This window comes from Leptodactylus fuscus, chromosome 1, assembly GCF_031893055.1.
Source record: "Leptodactylus fuscus isolate aLepFus1 chromosome 1, aLepFus1.hap2, whole genome shotgun sequence".
Classification (NCBI taxonomy): domain Eukaryota; kingdom Metazoa; phylum Chordata; class Amphibia; order Anura; family Leptodactylidae; genus Leptodactylus; species Leptodactylus fuscus.
In genome coordinates, this window is record NC_134265.1 from 137,898,160 (window position 1) to 137,919,102 (window position 20,943).

Below are 20,943 nucleotides of genomic sequence, written 5' to 3' on the forward strand. Positions count from 1 at the left end.
GCATGTTATTTGATCTGCATTTATATTAGAATAATAATAATCATAAGTATTGTTATACTTCATAGCGTCCTATGAGGGGGTGAATAAAGGAAGTGAGAAGAGACAACAGGCAAAATGCTGAAACAAGGAGCTGGGAAAACCCCTTTAAGAATAAACAGATTACTGTGGTTACAGCTCAAGGCATATTGATGTGTCGGTCGTAAGACTGAATTGGGATGCCAGCAAGTTCTAAACCTATTTTTCAAATTGGTGGCCTAATGCTTAAAGTCCTCAGCATTGGAGCAGTTACATTGTAGTCTTAAATACTCCCAGATGGCTAATTATTAAATTAGTTCGATTACTCGTCCAGCCTGAGACTGCACAAGATGAGGGGAGAGGGGCAAAGTGAGCAGGAAATGTTGAAAATATCAGAAAAAAGGCTAAATTGCGACTAATGCTAGAGCTGAATAGAAGCCCTCTGTCATAGCCAAAGCACTTTACTCATACCAGTGCATGCCCGTATTTCTCTCTGTATTATATATTACCTTATTGGAGCTCCACATACCTTTGTCTCTATTTGGCTATTGTCATCTGCCCTGCTTTTTTAACCTTGAGATGATTATGTGTATAATTATTCCAAATTAAGATTTAATATTATATTTTTTGTAGATTGATATTGTTTTTGACTGTATCTTTTCTTTTTAGTGTTATATGCTAGTTTTTGACATGGCCAAGGTAAATTGTATATTCTTCATGTTATTCATGTTCATGGATTATAAAAAAAAAAAAAAGAGATGAACAGTGGATTTCTCAATTAAGTTCTATATTTGATGAAAAAGTAGCAGTAGAAACAGACCCAAGATGTTGAAAAGTGAAGAATTGACATTTACAATACGTAACCTCATTAGAAAAAGAACTAAAGTGCGGTGGAACAAAGCTGCATTGGAGAATTATTTACAGAAAAACATTATTCCCAGAGGTTTACAGATAAAAGTGTTTCCGATCTTAGTGAAGATTATGTCTTCACTGGTAAATGGGAAGAAGCTTTAAGTGTTCACGGACACTGATGGAACTGCTAATTGGAGCAGACCGTAAGAAACCTGAAACTTTAGAAAAATATATTGAAATATATAAAGAAAAAAATCCTTCAAAGTGTTGAAGAGGTTTTTGAGAAAAAATTGGAAAAAGATATTGAAAAGTGGAAAAAGGAAGTATAAGAGATTAAAACAAAAAAATTCTTCCGTGATTTTGTAGATGTTTGATCAAATCATCTGTATAGGTGGAATAAAACACATCAGAGATCACGCTTACGTTCGGTATCTCGATCCATATATTGTTCAAATTCAATAATCTCCATATTATTAGAAACAGAATTTGGAAAATCTTTTTTAGGCAAGCGGGGGGAGGAGGAAATGAAGAAACCCTCAATGTGGAAGGGCAATTTTACGATCTCAGAACACATCTGCAAGATGCAAAGAAACTGGTTTAAATGCAGGAAACATTGAAGGTAATTCATTTATCCTCTCATATTCATACTAGTCACAGATTGAAGTTTTATAAAAAAAAAAAATATCTTTCTCTACCTCTGTGAAGTTTGATTACTTCACCATGATAAAAGATCTGGAATTATTTGCATATAAGATGTTTTTTAAGAAATATTTTGGTTGGGGTGATTATAGCTGTCTTGATTTGCCAATGGAAAGACAAGTTTTTACAGATTTACAACTTTCCTGTAACTCCAAGGGACAGCTATTGGGTGCTCCCTCATATGCGAATCTGTTCCTTGGGCTGTGGGAGCAGGAGATTATTCCTTATATTCAGGCTTTCAATGCCGTACTCCAGTGGTCTAGATATATACATGATGTTTTTTCATCTGACAGGGCTTGGCAGGCCTTCCTGAATGCACTCAATATTAATCACTTAAACATCCGCCTGACATGGCATTATAGCCAATCTTATGTGGAGTTCCTTGACATTTTGATTGAAAAGAACTTTGATGGTACCATTTCTACTGACGTTTCTAGGAAACAGAATTCTGCCAGTACTCTTCTTCATGCCACCTCTTCACACTACTTCAGGGTTAAGGAAAGAATTCTGATTGGTCAATTTCTACCTGTCAAACGTATTTGCTCCAATGAATCCAAATTTGAGAAATAGGCTTTGGATTTCACCACACCTTTTTAGGAAAGAGGCTATAGTAAAGAAATCTATCCGTAATGGATACTATCGTGCCAGGAAAGCTTCACTGGAATTCTTGCTGGTAAGTCATGAATCAGGTTGTATGATGTGTAAAAATGATTCTTCCTATGTGAGATTCATTACGACATACAATTCTAGATAGCATGAAGTGTGGCAGGTATTAAAGAAACACTGGTCAGTTCATTTAACAGATGTGGACATTGCCTCTCAATTGCTGAATTTCCCAAGTGTTACGTGGAGAAGGTCCAGAAACTATGGAGGATATGAAAAAGACAGGTATGTCTGGAATAGCCTTTCTAAGGGCTACATCAGTGGCGTAACTAGGAATGGCTTGGCCCTGTGGCAAACTTTTGACATGGCCCCCCCCCCCTCAACCGACACCGACAACCTCGACTGACCCCCTCCTCCGCACTCTATTATGTCCCTTAGTGGCCCCTGCACACAGTATTATGTCCCTTAGTGGCCCCTGCACACAGTATTATGTCCCTTAGTGGCCCCTGCACACAGTATTATGTCCCATAGTCGCCCCTGCACACAGTATTACGTCCCACTGTGGACACCCATAAACAATTATTATACTCTGGGGTCTTTTCAGACCCGGGGGAAATAAAAACTTAAAAAACTACTGTTTCTTACCTGTCCCCCGGCTCATACGCTGTCGGCCTCCGCTGCTGTCCTTCTTCAATGATGCCGGACATCACATGACCTGGGACGCAGGCCAGGTTCATGTGACGTCAGAGACGTCAAACAACTAGGAAGGAGGCCTGGCAGGATCGTGGAGAGGTAAGTAACAGTGTTTTTTATGTTTCTTACCTCTCCCGGGCCTCCGATCATTATACTCGGGGGCCCAGCCAGGATCGGTAAGTAAATAGGGCCCGTAACAGCCTATTTAAAAAAACAAACAAATAAAAAAAAAAAAAATGCAGCGGTAGCGGCTGTCACTGGGCCCCCTAATGTCCCGGGCTCTGTGGCAGCCGCTACCACGGTAGTTACGCCACTGGCCTACATCATAGTGTGACCAGTTTAAATTGCACTTTTTTAATGATAGTCTCCCTTTAATATCTTGCTGTCTGTTATCAGTCACTTCAGAGAGAGGAGAGGCTGATTGTAGGACAGGTGAATGCAATCTAGTGTTTGCTGTTATCTGTCATTTCAGACAGTTATATGCCAATTGGGACAACTTTAGCAATGAGGGGAAAGGGTGCACTGGTGAGTATATTCTTTGTAAAGAATTTATTTCTATGTTTTTTTTTCTCTACATGAATCTTTATTTGCATAGATTTTACATTTCTAATAATATTATTTTCTTTGCAGAGAAGTATGTCAAACACTAGTGGAAGAGCATATGTGTAATAGTCTGTGGTCATTGTAGTGTTCTCCCAGCATACTCTGCTTCTGGCTTGGCTCTAGTTCACACTGTGCAGTTTCTGACTCTCCAGATTGCTCTGTGTTCTTTTTTGGTTTTTCGGTTAAGCCCATTGGCCTAACAAGATCACCTGTGAGCTATCCTCAACCAATCCCTGACTGCCTCCACCTAGTTTAATCACAGTATGAAGCCCTCTTAGTAACACCTACACTAAATAAGACCTCATTCACACAGCTCAGTTTGATATGTCATACTGCCTGTGCGTGTTGCAGATGTAGCTGTATGAAATGTATGCATGGAGTCCCTGCATCATAATAATCTTTGAAACTACGAATACCTACCTCCCTCCTTGCAAAACTAATGTCCCATAATATACTCATGATTACCTGTAGCATGGCTTGTGTCATGGCACAATATACCTAAGTACTTCAGACATAGACTATGCCACTCAACCATGGGCAGGGTCAAATTGATTGAGTACTGGTTCTGGTTCCGTGCCAACATGGTTTGGCTCTGTCACTAGGTGACGTAGTTCAATGAAAAACTCAGCAACATTCTCTGTAATCATGAATACAGTATGGGATTGTGAAGGATTAGTTTTTGTACAATCACTAAAGAGTCACTAGTGGTACCCTAGTAGTGTAGTGGACCGGACTTAAAGAGAGTCTATCATTGAGAAAATCACTTTTTAAGTAAGCATGTAGTCAAACAGCCTTTATATAGGCTATCCCGGGTATACCTCTATTTTCTTTTTCCTCCCAGCGTTTTTTTTTTCCCCCAAAATCCAGTTTTTCTCCATGTGCATATTATCTTTACGAAGCTTCTTCTGCGTGAACAAGCATACATGCTTTGTGCGCCATCTTTATTCTCTGCATGCTCAATATTCATAGAACATGCAGAAAATAGAAAATGCCACACGGCGCATGCGCTGTATGCTCGGCCTGATCCCGAGGTGGCAGAGCATACAACACAGACACAAGATATCAAGCACACATCAGAAGCTCAGTTAAGAAAAGGAGAAGGAGGCATGACTTTACAAGAAGGGGGCATTGATTTATCCAGGCGGAGGAATTCAAATTTTGATGACAGATCTGTGCTCGGAGCACAGGGGGCGTTATCCCCCGTGAAGATCATTTGCAGAAAAATAGCATTTTTGAAAAAAAGAGATAGGAGGAAAAGGAGAATAGAGGTATGCCTGAAATAGCCTATATATTATAAAGGCTATTTGAATATATACTTACTTAAAAAATGATTTTTCCAATGATAGACTCAATTTAAACAAATCCTATCCACACAGCAGAAAATACCCACAGCTCTTGTACTTCAGATTTTGAACACATATCAGTTATATGTGTGATCAGATGCTTTTTAAAGCTACCCTAGCCACCTGGGAATCACTGCTGAAAGTAGCAGCAAATACAGCTGATTTTGACAGTTTTACAGGCATGTAACTCATAACATCTGAGTGTGCATTGAAGAAAAAACGGGTCATACCAGGTCTGGATGTTAACCTATGCTGACAGAATAGGGGATAATTTCCTGACCCGAAGGGTCTCGATTGGATAACAGAACCCCTGTTCTCATGATCTGTAGGAGTCCCAGTAGTCAGATCCCTAGTGATCATAAAGTTATTCAATCGATTTGGGGGTAACTGAAGACTTGGTACAACCAATTTAGGAAAAAAAGAAAAGCACAAAAAGTTAATTTCACATGAAATAAATTACATTTTAGTAAGGAGGGTAATTTGTAGGAGGGCTGAGTGCAAGTAGGTCTAGAAATATAGATCTGGATATATAAGAAAGGACTCCAAATAACATTGGGAGAGTATAGTCTATAAAGTATAGTCCATAAATATACTGTCTCTTCGAAACATATGACAGGGTCTTATATTATTTTTTTCTCCAAAAAAAAAGGGCTAAGGCGCATTTTCAGGATAGGTTGTATTTTTCAGGCACCGTTGTGAATCAGAATCTTTTCAAATTTGTTCCTGACAAATCTTGTAAAATGGTTAGGATTATTGACCCTAATGTATATTCTTAAAGTCTTAAACCAACTTACTGGCATTCTCTTTCTCTAAACACTATGTGTGACAGTGGTGCCGTGCTGTCTCCATCTCCTCTCCTTTTACCCTAAGGGGGAGGTGCTGTAGTGGAGTGGCTGCTTCTGTGCAAGAAAGCAGGGGTGGCACCTGACTTCTTATCATGTACAGTAGGTGGGCCAAGTCCACAGCATAGTAGCGGCCAGGAGGCAGCACTTGGAAGATGGACTTGGGAGGCAAGAAACAGGACTCTGGAATGGATTTTACCCTCCCATGGTGGAAGGTAGTAGGGCACTTGGCCAGGATGGTTGTGAACTGCGGTATGCCTATTCTCCACCTCCATGACATAACCTAGCACAGATTATAACTAGGGCTTACTTTTGGAGTAGAGCTTATATTTTAAGCCTACTCCAAAAATCTTACAAAATCAAGCTGAGGGCCCCTTCACACGGAGTTTACGTTCCGTGTATTCTATCTACGCGCTGTGTATTCTGTCCATTTTACACGTGTAAAAATACACATGTAAAATGTAGTTAGCCATTGAGTTCAATGCCTTGTTCGTATAACACGCATCTTTTTTGTGCACGTCTTTTTGCGCGCGCGTATAAGTAATGTCATCCTAAATGCGGTGACTGCTGTGCACGTTCAGGCTTACGGCTCTATGGAACCTATGCAGTTGGAAAACTGGCCAGAGACTTAAAGCCTGCAGCTCCCTGCAACCAAATATCCTGGGTCAAACTGAACATTACCATAGGCCGCAAATACTGTCAGATCATCTGGCATGTATTCCACAGACTTCCGGAAATTTTATTAGTAAAATCTACTAATAATAAAATGGGCATAAAATGGCCCCTGAGTAGATGCAGGGTGGAATTTTTTTAAAAAATTAACACCTTGTAGATTTTGATAAAGCAGCCCTTTCCACAGTATTTTTTTTCTGCCATATGCGGACAAGGTTAAATGAAAGCGCTGCGTTTCCACAATATGTAGCCTTAAATTCCAGCCTTTTCTCCATGACAAATTCCTGTGTGAACAGCGCCTTAGGGTTATGTAAATGACATACTTGTGAGGATAACATAAAGAAACACACAACGAATGACTACATAAGAGCAAACTAAAGCCACGGGCTACCGATGAGCACTGCAATCCCAGGGGACAACATTCCAGCATAGGAGGAGACCTGCTGGATAGTATTGGATTGTCAGTGCTTTCTCGATCATTTTCCTCCTCCCAAGCTCCAATTACCTCCCATCCCCCCTCCCTGTGTGACAGCCCCCTCCCTCCACAGCCAGTGCTGCTGTTGTTGTGTGCTGTTCGCTGGAGTTGCGGCTGGTGATGAGATCTGCGCCCTTTCACTCTGCCATACTGCAGCCTAGTGTAGCCGAGAACTTCCTCGCCGTGGATATTCCCCTAGTGTCTAGGAACAGGTAAGATGTCGCTGCTTCTCTTCTGTGACCCCCCCCCCCCCCTCCCTCAGTTTCCTCTTTCACAGCACTTTCTGTGCCTGTCTGTGCGAAGTGGGATTGCAAATGACTGGGGTGGAAAGGGCAAATTCCTTTTACCAGGTTGTACAGTGCCCTAGTGGTGCTGCCTTCATGGCTCCTGGTACATGTCTGCTAAGGGCTCATTCTTACCTCCTAAAATAATGATACATTGAACCTGCTACGACCGCCGCCTGGAATTGCAGTCCTGGTGCAGGAATCACATGACCCTACAGGTTTCACTCATGTGTAAATTGGCTGACATTTATCTGTGAGGGGAAGGAAAGCAGCGCAGCGCCATTTACCTGCTGTATAGTACTGGCTATTGTCTGGTAACTTTATGGACAGGTTTTACCAAGGAGCAAAAAAATCTGAGAACAATAGATTGTATTATTGTAGACTGGATTCATTTTAGCCTTATGTGACTCGTAGATGGCCGTATAACATCATTGTATATTAGTGTGTCTGGAGGATTTCCCTGACCCCATGTATATATTGCTGTATTAAGGGTCAGTCAGATATACTGCACTATACATGGTATACACATGGAGATATGCTGAGTATTGTATGTTACCGTCTCTCGAGGATTTTCTTGACCCATGTATATAGTGCTGTAATAAGGGTCAGTCAGATATACTGCAATATACACTGTATACACATGGATATATGCTGTGTATTGTATGTTAGTGTCTTTGGAGGATTTCTTTGACCCCGTGTAGATGTTATTATAAGAAGGGTCTGCACTGTACTTGGTATACTGCACTGTACATGGTATACACATGGAGATTTGCTCAGTATTGTGTGTTGGTATCTCAAGGATTTCCGTGACCCCTTGTAGATGTTGCTATAATAAGGGTCAGTGAGATATACTGCACTAAACATGGTATACACATGGAAACATACTGTGTATTGTATGTTACTGTCTCTGAAAGATTTCACTACCTTCCATGTAGAAAGTCCTGTAACAAGTCCATTCCACTACAGACATGGTATGGTGATCTTTGCATGTTAGTGCTGCACTTGCTCTGATTTTACTCCCCCTCCTCCATTTTAAATGAACCAGTAGGCCTGCATAACTCCTGCACTTTGTCGCCCACCTGATTCATTTGCCTATCTATTAGATGTCATTGTTCCCTCCCTCCTTGCTATTGTAGTGGGAGATGCCCCCTCCCCACTCTCCAGCTCACTCCACAGCAGGGTATTGATGATAAAAATTACCAGACTGGTGAGGGGTGTGGGGGCAATGTGTGATGGATTTAGCCTGAAAGCAATTACTCTGGCAGGACTAGCAATCTCATGCTATATGCGGATTGCACCATTGACCTTCCTGGCCCTGACAGCTAATTTGATAATGTCTTAATGCAATCATGGTGCAGTCCCTGCTTCTATCTGGACTATCTCTTGTCATATGGGGCTGTGAAGCTGATTCTAAACCTAATGATGATTATCTGTGGTCTGATCATAGTGATCAATGATAACGTCTATTTCTATTTGCTATAGCAGAGATTTGATCCAGTGGTCAAAAAAAGTATAGTGGTGATATGAAACTTTTGTGAAAGTTTCTGATAGCTACATTCAAAGCCATCTGCTGAAACGTATAAGCAACGCCATGAACACAAGTAATAAATGTAATGTTCAGAATGAATCTGAAGGCTTGTTCCACACATGTGTATACTGTCATATATAGCACTTCTGAAGTAAAAGACTGAGCAAAGAGAACCGTTCTGGGAATTGATCTGATTAAAGAGATTGTCTAGGCTTGATGCAACCATACACTGGGTGGGACGTTTTCTGAGACAACTGTTTTGACACCTGGAGAATATTGTGCATATGTTAATAAATGGAACAAGAGCACAATACTTGTTGGACACAGGACAATTACCTCAACTACTGGTCCTGTCCACTGTGCATTTCAACCTCTCTACACCCAATGTCAGATCATGTAGACCAGTGGGTAGGCAACGTTCGGCACTCCAGTTGTTGTAAAACTACAACTCCCAGCATGCACACTTACTCTGCTGTTCTTGGAACTCCCATGGAAGTGAATGGAGCATGATGGGAGTTGTAGTTTCACAGCAGCTGGAGTGTGAAAGGTTACTGACCTCTGATGTAGAATAATATACCTTTATGAAACTGTCTGTGATTTCATTGTTTATAGTGCGCTCAAAAAAAATGAAAGCTCTGCTGTGATTGGTTGCCACGGTCAACAAAGGCAGGTTTTCTTTCAGTTTCATAAATCTGTCACACATACGTACGATTTTATGCTATGTCACATGCGGCAGTATGCTGTGCTTCATGAGGACACCATTGTGTACCTAGGTGTGCAACACTCAGGGTTCATAGCTTTGCTCTGGAAGTCTGTAATTTTTATGCAAGAAATATATGGTCTCCTTCACACACACATGTACACTTACACACACATCTACACTCACACACACACATATACACTCACACATACGAGACAGTTTGCCCTGCAGTAATTTATGCTAAATGTATCAAATGTAGTGATGTTACATATCGTGAACTGGAGTGATTTGTGTCTAATTGCTGTGCGCCAGAAAGTTAAATTGGGACCCTCCGCGATAAGATTGCGGGTTCAATGGATTTGCCATGGCAGACAGGAGGCAGGGCTACGGCCTCCAAACTGCCTATGTACAATTCACATAGGAATTACTGTGTGATCTGCAATACTATGTATTGCAGGACATTGCATAGGGGATCTGAGATCCCAACTTCAAGTCTCCTTGTGGGACATGTAAAAAGTAAAGAAAAACAAAACAAAACACCTGTATATGAAAAAAAAAAAAAAAAATCTAATGTAAGCAAAAAAAAAACCAACCCATACAAACATGTTAGGTATTCTCACGTGCGTATAAGTCCCCACTGTTCAAAAGAAATATATATATATATATATATATCTCCCACAATGCACAAATTAACGTATTTTGGTCACTTTGCTTTCCCCAAAAAATAACAATAAAAATCAAAATGTCATACATGCCAAACATTGGTACCAATAACAACTACAACTTGTTCTGAAAATAAAGAGCACTGATATATCTCCTTCAACGGTACAGTACAGTAAAAAAGTTGTAGGTGTCAGAATACGGTGACCCCAAGAAAATCGTTCATTTTTTTTAAAAATTACGTTTTATTTTTAAACGTGGAAAAAGGTAACAAAAACCAATATAAACATCGTATCGCTCCAATTGTAATGACCCCAAAACTACCATGTCATTTTATGCAGAGTGAACGCCATAAAAACAAAATGCAAAAAAGTATGATAGAATTGTGTGTTATTTCACAAGGACGCAAAAAAAACATAAATAAAAGCTAATCAAAACATTATATGTACTCCAAAATGGTGGCAAATAAAAGTATAACTCGTGAAGAATCCGTTGGATGAATTATGGTAAATTTTAATCCCTTAAAGGGATTCTACCATTAAAATCCCTTTTTTTTTTTTTTTTTTAATCTCAATCACACGCAGGAATAGCCTTAAGGAAAGGCTATTCTTCTCCTACATTTAGATGTCTTCTCCGCGCCGCCGTTCAGTAGACATCCCAGTTTTTGTTGGTACGCAAATGAGTTCTCTTGCAGGACTGGGGGTGCTCCCAAATTCTGCGAGAGAACTCTCCAGCGCCGCCTTCATCTTCTTCAGGAACGGCCTCTTCACGTGTCTTCTTCCGGCACTGTGGGTCAAACTTCTAGGCCTCAGGCAGAGCCGACTGCACATGCCCGAGGCCTCGAGAAAAATGGCCGCTTACACATTACAGTGAAAATCAGCAATGGAGTGAGTTGCATAAGGCAAAGGCCCCACAGAACGTCCCACAGAAAAAAAGCGCTGCGGGAAAAACTGTGGCAGCAACGCATCGGGGTTCTTCCCGCAGTGATTTAGGGTAAGTTCACACAGGGTTTTTGAGGTGAATACGGCCTCATAATCCTGACCAAAAATACGGCTCCCCCGCCCTAGCAACACAGTCAGCAGAGACACTGATCTGAAGGCAGTGAGATTGTGAACACCTCCTGCGTGAAAGCAGCTTGTCTACATCGTCTTAGTGCGCCACTGACTTCAGCAGAGAAGACGCTCTGGAAACATCTTGGGGCGGCCCTGGAGACAGTGCTGCTTCACCACTCACCTATCGGCAGCAGCGCTTTTCCAGTGGCCGCCCACAGTCAGCAGCAGGCCTCTGCTTCCTTGCTCTCCAGATCCTGCCCCCCCACACACACACACGATCCATCACATGCCGGGTGACGTGGCCATGTAAGCTCAGGCCCGCACCCGACGTGTGTCTGTGTTCCTGGCCTGCTAGTAGAAGTACCGTAAGTACACTTCTGCACTTTAAAATGAATAGTAAGTCTAGCGGCCGCCCACGGGTGTCTTGCCGATTGTGTTGCTCTAGCTCTTGACTCAAGTATAAGCCAAGGGAGCTTTTTCAGCACAAAAACTTGCTGAAAAACTCGGCTTATACTCAAGTATACGGTAGGTAGTTCTTATACTTCTCCCTTCTGCTCAGTCCACTCCTGGCTTTGGCTCAAAAACTGCAACAAAACCTTCAACAAAAAAAGCTGCGTTTCCGCAATGTAGGACCACAACTTTAAAGCAAAATCTGTATAAAGAATTTCTGATTTAAAAAAAAAAAAAAGTTAAAAACAATAGGAGGAAAACTGAGTGTGAGAATTCAGCCTGAGCATCTAATGCAGAGTTCACACTAGCGTTCGGGTTTCCGTCCTTCGGGTCCGCATGTCAGCTTAACAATCAGTTACACGTGGAAGCCGCGGACACCATACACTATAATGGCGTCCTACGGTTTTCCACCGATTTTATACTAAAACCGGCACAGAGAAAAGTCCTCCTTGCAGGACATTTCTCTCCACCAATTTTAAAGAGGACCTTTCACCATTTTGCCCATAGGCAGTTCTATATACTGCTGGAAAGCTGACAGTGCGCTGAATTCAGCACACTGTCGGCTTTCCCGATCTGGGCTCGGTGTGAAGAGCTTACGGTCCGGTACCGTAGCTCTTCTATGGTCAGAAGGGCGTTTCTGACAGTTAGCCATAGACGTCCTTCTTCACAGCACAGCCAATAGCACTGTACTGTGAGAGCCGGGAGGAACTCCCCCTCCATCTGCTCACAGTGCTCGTCCATAGACGAGCATTATCAGGGAGGGAAGGGGCGTTCCTCCCGGCTCTCACAGCACAGCGCGATTGGCTGTGCTGTGAAGAAGGACGTCTATGGCTAATTGTCAGAAACGCCCTTCTGACCATAGAAGAGCTACGGTACCGGACCGTAATCTCTTCACACCGGGCCCAGATCGGGAAAGCCGACAGTGTGCTGAATTCAGCGCATTGTCAGCTTTCCGGCAGTATATAGAACTGCCTGTGGGCAAAATGGTGAAAGGTCCTCTTAAGCGCATTCTCTGGAGGTGTCTCCTATTGAGATTATAACGCAAGTGTGAATTCAGCCTTAGTGAAAAACTTTCATTGTGAAATATTTGTGATAAATGTTTGTAATACTACACATTTTCATAGAAGAACTTTGGGCCATAACTTACCTGAGCAATCCTGTTAGACAAAAATATCACATTTGGGGACAAGTTTGGTGTTTCAGCGGCCATGTGAGTTGCTTTTGACCTATTTACTAAAATGACTCATGATAGATGCTTCTTATAGTAAATGTTGCTAGAAAACCTCAACTAGCTCTGCACCCGCTTAACATGTCACTCTGTTCTAATGACCCCAAATGTACTTGTTGGACTGCAATAAATTTGTCACATGTCACAGCCCTTGTCACGGGCAAAATGCAGGAGAGGTTTTGGTGTTGTAAGTAACATCAGAAACCTCAACTGATGTACGTTAGACCATCTTATGCTGCAACACCATGACAATTCTGCCCTACAGCTTATTGGATTGTAGTAAATAAAACAACGTGTAAATCTTATATTTTACAGTCATTGGTAAATGTCATATATGGAGTAATAGTCCCCTCAATGTATCATTCATGTCCTGATTCTTTTTCTGCTTCCATGTGAATGAGCCTGGTACTGAGATTTTATTGCAGCTCTGCACCTGTTACATGTCCTGCAGAGTTTAGCATTTTGGGTCCATGCCATTGTAAACTTGTCTTGACTGTTTGTCCAGGGTGACTCCATTATAACACATAGAATCTAATGACTTTACCCGGGTTGTAATTTAACCCACAATTCCCCAAAACGACTTGTGAATTTCAATTGCAGCAGGTGGATACGTGTAAATAACATATACACATGCAGCCGCTGCATGGTAAAGGCTCTGTGTGTGTTATCTTTTTATAATGTTTATGGATATTTCCTATGCTTGTTTATCATATTATTTTTATTATTTTGGTTTATCATATTCATTTTATCATCTTACTCTCATGTTTGTATCATACAAATCCTCAAAAGCTTTAATAACACTTTGACTGAATTTAAGGGGTTGTCGAGTTTAGAAAACCTATTTTCATAACCGGAAATCTTGTCAGTGGAGTGTGGACCCATTAAAAAAAAAAAAAAAAGCACACTTGCTCAACCATATGTGGATGGGAATGTTGGGAGGAATAGCTGCTGACAAGCAAATGGCAATCGGATATCTTAAGTGTATCTGCTTATTGTTAAGGAACCCTTTCTATAGTGGAGAAGCCCCTTTAGTTATGGACATCCTAGTTATAGTTGCAGTGAGTTGGCCACCACGTATCCAGCAGTGGTTACCCCAAAGTCATGTACAGCAGCATCACAGCAGATGAGATATCTCTGAATGTCATCTACAACATGGACTGCCAAGTGACCTCTGCTGTGAATTTAGCCGCATGTTCCACATCCTTAGGCAACTCTCATATGGTCAGTATTTTGCATCTATATTTGTAAGCCAAACCCTGGAGTGGAACCTATACAGATAAACTGTAGAACTGTAAATCTTCTGTGGATCCAGTTCTAAAATACTGATGTGAAAGTGGCTTTATAATAATAAATCTTACAAACTGTAATGATGATCTGGATATTCTCTGGAGATAGATGAAATAGTTGTAGTGATCACTGGACTTTCTGTCAATTGTATTATTGAAGAAGTCTTGAGCCGAGCTTTTCCCTTGTCTGAGATGTTTAGCCGTTCATGTGAACTTTGCCTTATTAGAGTGCAGTGCTGTCATCGTCCTATGGACAGAGATAGAATGACTGATGCAGATACAGCCCACTTGGTCTGTATTCTTTCCATTGTAAAAGACATGACACAAGCTTTCTTCCATCATGCTTGTTTACCTTCCTAGGGTTCTACTTGTGGTTAATCCATTTTTCATTTGTTAAAAATGGATTTATTTATTTTTACTATAGTTTACAACGTGTCTGAGCAGCATGTCAATGGCATCCATGTGTTGTCTATAATTTTCAGAGACCCATAGACTAGAATGGAGCTCCGTGGTCTGCAGGACAGACCAAAATAGTACATACCACTGTTCTTCCTCCATAGACAAAAGAATGGATTTCAGCATGCGCTTTCCAATCGATGGGTTCCTGCGCATGCAGTTTGTGAGTAATACGGACATCACACATACTGTGAGAATTTGGTGCACTTTGATAACATGGCTTGTATATAAGGCTCTTTAAAGGGGCTCTATCAGCGAAATCATGCTGATAGAGCCACACATATGCGTGAATAGCCTTTAAAGAGGCTATTCAGACACCGTAAATGTTATATTAAACTCCCCCCCCCCCCGTAAATGTTATATTAAACTCCACCCCCCCCCCCTTTTTAAAATAAAACCCTAAAACGGAATGTGATAAACTTACCCATCGTGCACGGTGGTTAGGCATTCCGGGTCCGCCATCTTTTTCAGCCATGCCTCCTCTTCCTGCGATGTCCTCGGGTCCCGTCTTACTCGCGAACTGACATTGATAAAAAAAAAAAAAAAAAAAAAAAATGGTGTGAGCACATGCGCAGTAGCCATAGGAGAAGCAGCATGCTGCTGCGCATGCGCCTATGCCATTTTTTATCAATGGCAGTTCGCGAGTAAGACGGGACCCGAGGACATCGCAGGAAGAGGAGGCGTGGATGAAGAAGACGGCGCACCCTGAATGCCCGCCCAGCGTGCACGATGGGTAAGTTTATCACATTCTGTTTTAGGGTATTATTTTAAAACGGGGGGTAGTTTAATATAATTTTTACGGTGCCTGAATAGCCTTTTTAAAGACTATTCACGCATATGTGGGGCTCTATCGGCATGATTTTGCTGATAGAGCCCCTTTAATGGGTTTTACATGTATAAGTCACGCACACAAAAATTGACTCAAAGCTTAGCAGTAATACCATATGGTACATGCGCAAGCAGCATAATACGAGCTATTCACATCAGATTGGACCAGAAACATGAACAACCAAGCTCAGGGGAGCAGTTTTGAAAACAAAAAAATGAGTGTGTTTGCGCAAAATTCATCACGTTGTGCTAGTCACTTATCTTTGACTGATTGCCAAACATTTCCACCATATCAGGTATTTTTTGACAGGCAGAAGTCTGCTGTTGCAGAACAAATGACATATGGATAACACAAGGTTGCATCTCTATGTTGACTCATGTCTAGACTTTAATAGACATGAGTGAATTTAGATGAAATTAGATGAAATTAGAGTACACTGAATGACCTGTTTTGTCCTTCAGGATGCAGATTTTTTTTTCATAACTTTTATTACCATATTCATAACTTTTATATTTCCATTGTTATAGCTGTATGATGCCTTTTTGAAACCCAAGCAAGCATAGAGGGGATCTCCAATCTTCCATCAGACTTAGCGTATTGCTATACGACTCCTCTTCTGATAAGGTATTTATACAGGATTTACTAGTTCTGCAGTAAGATTATATAGCAACATGCTATGTAGGGTTTATGTTGTCTTGTATGTGTACTTGCATTGTATGTGCGGTGACTCTGGTATATTCAGCACTGTGGAGAATTACTAGAGAAACATTGGTTGTTTGCATATTAATTCACACACAGTCTCTCCATTGTGTTCGCTTTGTAATGTGATGATGCAGCCACTCCTGAGGGCTTTTGCCTAGAATGATACCGGATAGTGGAGTAGAGAGGTCTGCCTTGCGGTGTTTTGTATAGCGTTGTCGCCTCTGCTATAACAGCAATAATTACCATGATTTCTGAGTCGTGCTGGGCAGAGTTGCCGCACACAGGAAATGTCATAGCAACCTCTTAGCTCCATTGTTAGAAACGCATAAATACATGTTGTCTGTGATTACAGACGCAATACCTGCCACCGAGGCTGCTGTCACCCTGTGGAGCTACTAATTACAGTCACTTTTTTTTGTACACGTGATTGTTTTGGTCATTACTCTTGCAGTCACAGAACTTTCTTGTATGCATTTTTACAGTATGTACATACACTTACTTACATACCTAAGGGCTCGTTCACATGGGGTAAAAGGGGGTAGATCTTGATGCCGAATCCACCTCAAAATCCGCCCCCTCACAATAGAGGTCTATGTAGACCGCTAGCTTCCTTTTTTCCGTGAGCGGCATGTTCCCACCCACGGAGAAAAAAGCAAGCTGCCCTTTCTTCAGGCAGATTCCGCGGCTGATTCAGCCCTGGCGTCCACCTCGCGACAACACCCTCTGAACTAGGCCCATTCATTTGGGCCTACTCCGGAGCGGGAAGCCACGACTGTCGGAAGTTGTGGCAAGCGCATTTTGGTCCTATTCTGACGCGGTTTCCCGCTTCAAAATCCGGACCAAAATACGCGGTCACAACCCCCGTGTGAACTAGCCCTTACATACACACGGGGAAGGGGGAAACTAAATGGCTCCAACTATAGTTTGGAATAGCTTTGTATATTGCTTTAGAATTCTGCTGCTGTTGTGCTCATGGTACAATGAAGGTAGTTCAGCAGGCCTTAGACATTCTGTACATGGATAGATATGAGGGTCAGAAATATTTGTTAAACAGTACCAATAAAAATTATTAAAAGATAAGGAAAAGGGGATGTCCAGGATTAGAACATATGGCTGCTTCCCTTTAAAAAGAGCTGACCAGCTTCTTTTTAGGAAGTGACATCACGTCTGTGGTCACATGGCCATGCTGCAGCTCAGTCCCATTCATGTGACCAACCAATAATTTGTCATTTGACCAAGAGACATGATGTCACTTCCTGAGGAAAAAAAAGCAGCAATGTTTTCTAATCTCAGACAACCAGAAAAACATCTTACCACTTCTTTGTTGGCTTAGATTGCAGCAAAGGTATGCCACCATTTTCGGTGCACAGCGGTGCAATTAAGCCCAACCCTTTTGTCAGACACCACTCCCACTCCACTAAGCCCCTTCCTCTTTTCAATGTGGCTCACAAAATGTCTGAAGCAATTACTGTAATATAAGGCACGAATGACTGAACGTTTTTTGGCGTAAATTACAACAGAATACAGGCACATGATGTTTGATAAATACCTTCCTGCCATTAGGTCTGCATTGCACTCTCTTTTTACGTTCTGTCAGAGAGAACTCATTGATTTCAATAGGCATTTATACACATCAGTATTCTGCAGTCAGAGCATCTGCTCCAGTAACTTATCTCTAATAGCTGCTATGGGGCCCGTGGAGCATGGGGCCAGGACCTGTATTACTACTTCCTCCCTGATCAGAGCAAAACCCTTTAGTTTCTGCAGAGTAATGTGAAGGAAGTAGGGAAGAAGCAATGATGTGCACTGCAAACGGCTCTTCCACCTCCACTGCTGTAACTATGAATGCTCATTCACCAACTAGCTGGTCAGTAAAGCTGCTGGGTATATGTACTGTATATGCTGTGTGGGGAGGGGGGATAAATAAATATATATGTAATAAAATAAGGGGCTTATTTATCGATCAGTTATGTTACGTGCATTACTTTACAAAAGTAAATGAACTTTTCATTCATATGCATATATGATCCTGAGCCCTCCTTGCTTTAGCCCCTATTTGCACTTGTGGTCCCCACCCCCACCAACTCAGCCATATCAAGTGGTTTAGATGTGATTTTGGTGGTGGTAGATTTGAGCGTAACCTAATAACTGTGCTCATTGTGTCAAAATGCAGACTCCTATATATGTACTCAAGGGCTCATGCACATGACTGTAGTATGACTCCTTACAGAGACTTCATATGGCACCCATAGACTTTTAGAAAACACTACTTTTTGAATGCTTCTGATTCACACAGTTATGTTATTGAATTCTTGCAGAACTGGACAGAGAAAAGGTTTGTGATATTTTTCATCAGCTGTACAACAGAGTATATCTAAAATTTAGTAGTGTGTGATGGCACCATGTGAGTGCTTATGTCTCTCTTGTAAGGCGGTGTAAAGACTGTGTTGTATGCTCAAGGTCTAACTTGCTGCAAACATTGCATGGTCACCCCGTATTCTGAAATGATCCAGAGAAAAACATACTTTTTGCCACAACAACTGTATGAAGTTTGGATCAGAAGGTAGAAAACAGCCAAGTTTATCGTGGTCACAAATTGTCTTGGTTATTTACAGGTTCAGTACCTAAAGGCCCAGTGGGTATATTTTTGGACAGATGCAGAAGAAGCTGCTTTGTTTACCCTATTGAGCTCTTAACCCCTTAAGGACCAGGCCATTTTTTGGTTTCGCATTTTCGTTTTTCCCTCCTCACATTTCAAGAGCCATAACTTTTTCATTTTTCAGTTCACAGAGTCACATGATAGCTTATTGTTTGCGGGACAAATTGTACTTTGTAATGGCACCATTCAATATGCTGTGCAATGTACTGGGAAGCTGGAAAAAATTCAGAATGAGGCGCAATTGAAGAAAAAATGCATTTGCGCCATTTTCTTATGGGTTTAATTTTTACAGCATTCACTGTTTGGTACAAATGACATGTTACCTGTGTTCTACGTGTCAGTACAAACGCGGTGATACCAAATTTATATAGTATTTGAAATTTTTTGATACTTTTAAAAAAATGATAAACTTTGCAAAATAGAAAAAAAAATTTGTGTCATCATGTTCTAACACCTGTAACTTTTTCATATTTCCATGTATGGAGCTGGTTGTGGTGTCTTTTTATGCGGGACAAGATGACGTTTCTATTGATACCATTTGGGGAAAGATCCGATGGTTTGATCACTTTTTATTCAATTTTTTATAGGAGGCAAAGTGTTGAAAAAAACGCTTTTTGGCTGTTTTTATTTTTTTTGCCGCTACACCGTTCGCAGTACGGGATAAATGTTTTAATATTCTAATAGTTCAGGCATTTTGGAGCGCAGGGATACCTAATATGTTTATGTTTAATGTTCTTTAATTACTTTTATAGCTGATCTAGGGAAAGGGGGGTGATTTGAACTTTTATATTTTTTTTATTTTTTTAATACTTTTAAAAACTTTTTTTTTTCTTCTGTTACATTTATGATCAGACCCCTTAGGTACCTTGAAACCTAGGGAGTCTGATCGCTCATACTATTCACTGCAATACTACAGTATTGCAGTGAATAGGAAAATCGCAGCACTTCTATTAGACGATGCCTCTGGCATCGTCTAATAGATCTCATGCAGAGACAAGCCTGGAAGCCTTCAATAGGCTTCCGGCTGTCATAGCAACCGATCACCGCCCTCTTGTGACGTTCAGGAGGGCGGCGATCGGCAAAACATGGCGGCGCCCATGCCGCCGGCGCCGTTTATACACTGCGGTCACGTTTGACCGCAGTGTGTAAAGGGTTAACAGCAGCGATCGGCTCGGGCACCGACCGCTGCTGTTAGTGGCAGGTCCTGGCTGTATTATACAGCCGGCATCTGCCATGTATGGAGCGAGCTCAGCGTGTGAGCTCGCTCCATACATCCCCATGCGACCCATGACGTACAGTTACGTCAAGGGTCGCTAAGGGGTTAAGGCCTATTTACATGTCTGCTTTCAGAGGTCCATTTAAATTAGACTGCTTGTGCACTCATTGATTTTTAATGGGTGCATACAGACTCCATTCTAGTCTGTGAAAATAATGTGCATATGTGCTGTTTTATCTGATGGCTGTAAGGTTGAATTCACACCTTGTCTTTGTTGCACAGGCTTTGTAAACCCCAATGTGCCAGTAGGCTTTAGTAGCCAGCATGTTTCCTTTTAATAGCAGTCAAAGTTAGTCAATGGCTCCAATTGTTATATACCACAAAACCGGTGTAAGTACAGTACACCCTTACGTTATTCACTACATTTTTAGTAAATTAAGTTATTAATAATTTCCCACGTGTGAAGTTGAGAAGAGAACATACAGGAAGTCTGTGGTGACGCTGAAAAGTTGAGTCAGTTGTGGCTTTTTGTTCCAAGCAAGTCCTTTTTATAGATATGTAAGGTGTATATAAGTGTGTAATAGATGATATTCTAGCTGTGGTCTCTTAAGTTCATATCTTTTGCTTGAGGTCTACCCCAGATGGTTCACAGTAAACTTTCTATCCAGGCTAACGCTAGCAAGTCAGTTGTATGCGGTGACAAGTTATATACAGCATTGTATGGCCAGATAAACCATGCGACAGATGCAGATGTTTGTTACTCCAGATACAATGCAGCTATGAAGAGATAAAGAGATACAAGCTCTTTCATGTGGAGCCATTTATGAGGGCTGGAGAAGTTTGCTTCCTGTGTTCTTTCTGGTGTGCCCTGGTGTTAAAGTGTAAATGACAATTTCCCCCCTTCTCGGCTTTTGATCCTGTTTAATCCAGGTGCTCCTGGCTTTTACTGTTTCTGCTGTCATGAGTAGTTACTGCATATCTTGAGGAAAGCTTTTGAAGTATTAGCTTTTCGGATCTAACCTTAGTGACTAAACAATGAATTCACAGTAATGCGGTTTAAAAAAAAAAAAGCCAGACAGTAATATTTGAGATCTGA

The 20,943-nt window shown here is 41.4% G+C and overlaps 1 protein-coding gene across 4 annotated transcripts in view; it reads left to right on the forward strand.

The window, feature by feature from the left end:
* Nucleotides 1-6,870: 6,870 nt before the first annotated feature.
* Nucleotides 6,871-20,943, forward strand: part of SEMA4D (semaphorin 4D) — a 77,594-nt gene continuing 63,521 nt past the window's right edge. For 2 of the 4 annotated variants that reach the window (XM_075276748.1, XM_075276745.1), the window contains exons 1-2: nucleotides 6,871-7,009; nucleotides 15,798-15,894. The gene's annotated coding sequence lies outside the window, so the exon portion shown is untranslated. Of the gene's footprint in view, nucleotides 7,010-7,279; nucleotides 7,300-15,797; nucleotides 15,895-20,943 lie in introns of those variants that run through there. The other 2 variants (XM_075276746.1, XM_075276747.1) reach the window with 2 other exon arrangements.